Here is a 1,241-nt window from a genome sequence, read left to right as displayed (position 1 = left end):
AAGAGTGTCAACATGGGTCAAGCTGAGTACAGAGACGTGGGGCATGGACAGAGCTGTCTGGGAGAACTGGTGCTGTCACCAATCCTTTTATTTATGCCCCCCATGATATGCCCTGACAGTGTTTGTGGCACACATTGGATGATAAATGTAGAAAAAGTGAAATTTCACATGTCTGGTGCTCCAGAATTCTTCTCTGTACCATTTTAAATGGACATGTAATGCCATTATCTCCATTTATAACAAAACTCAACCAAAATGTGTTCTCAAAAATGATGCACAAATTTGGTCGTTGGTTTTGATTAACTTTCTTCGTAGATTCCTTAGTACCAACAAACAGATGAACTGGAGATGTCTGTATGGTTCATAATCTTGGAATTTGAAGGGATTCAAGACCTTCAGTGGCAGGATCATGTAAAGTGTAAGATGACTTTGAACTGGCTGTAATATACTTACATTAAGCTGCACCTTACAAAGTGCTTGGATTGCAGAGGATGATTCCAACCCTACCACGGCGACTCGCAAACACTCAGCAACTTTAATCTCCTAAATTTACAGTCCAGTAAAATCAATAAGACTATTTGCTTGACTGAAATCCCTGGTATTTGCAGTGTCAAGCCTTGCAGCTGGATCCACGCAGGGTTCAGAGGCTTTGGGGGGAGCTGTGGTTTCTGTGCTCCCCCCAAAGTTTTGCTGGCACAGGGGAACGGCAGAGCCTGTGTTTGGGTGCTGGATGCTGTGCCATAAAACTAAGGACGACAGATCAAAGGTTTGAACAGGAGGTCAGATAGATTTGGAAAACTTAATCAGCTTAAATTTGTCTCAGAACTCAGCTGCGTCATATTCTGTCCCCCCTAAGAAAATATTTGTCTTAGACACCTGTCCTCAAATTTTAGAGCCAAGAAGACGAGAGCGCTGAGCAGGTCACCTGAGGACAGCCTGGTGGGGCTGGGCTGGGCTGCTTTCTGCAGGAAAACTCCAGAATTCTGTCCTGAAATGAAATTGAATTTACTCTTTTTTTTTGTTGGTATTATCAAATTATTTCTGAAATTAAATTATTTGAGGGGGAAAAAACATTCAGAGCTGTTTTTCGCGGAGTTATCGAAATATTTGCCTGTTGGAATCCAAGATGACAAAGCAGCTTTGTTTTCAGTTTGTTTTATTCTTTTGAGTGGTGAAACAAAATGCTGGGAGAAGAGCTGTATGTCCAAGAGCTGCAGATGGTTTAGCTGCATCTTGGGTTA

At 42.1% G+C, this 1,241-nt stretch overlaps 1 protein-coding gene across 1 annotated transcript in view; it reads left to right on the top strand.

Moving 5' to 3' along the window:
* LOC103808684 (centrosomal protein of 112 kDa-like) overlaps positions 1-1,241 on the top strand; it is a gene marked incomplete at both ends in the record, with an annotated part of 83,818 nt that overhangs the window by 81,983 nt on the left and 594 nt on the right. The gene's annotated exons all lie outside the window — the stretch shown is intronic.

Source organism: Acanthisitta chloris, unplaced genomic scaffold (genome assembly GCF_000695815.1).
Source record: "Acanthisitta chloris isolate BGI_N310 unplaced genomic scaffold, ASM69581v1 scaffold3439, whole genome shotgun sequence".
NCBI lineage: Eukaryota > Metazoa > Chordata > Aves > Passeriformes > Acanthisittidae > Acanthisitta > Acanthisitta chloris.
The sequence above is the reverse complement of the archived record's forward strand: the minus strand, read 5'-3'. Positions and strand labels throughout refer to the sequence as shown.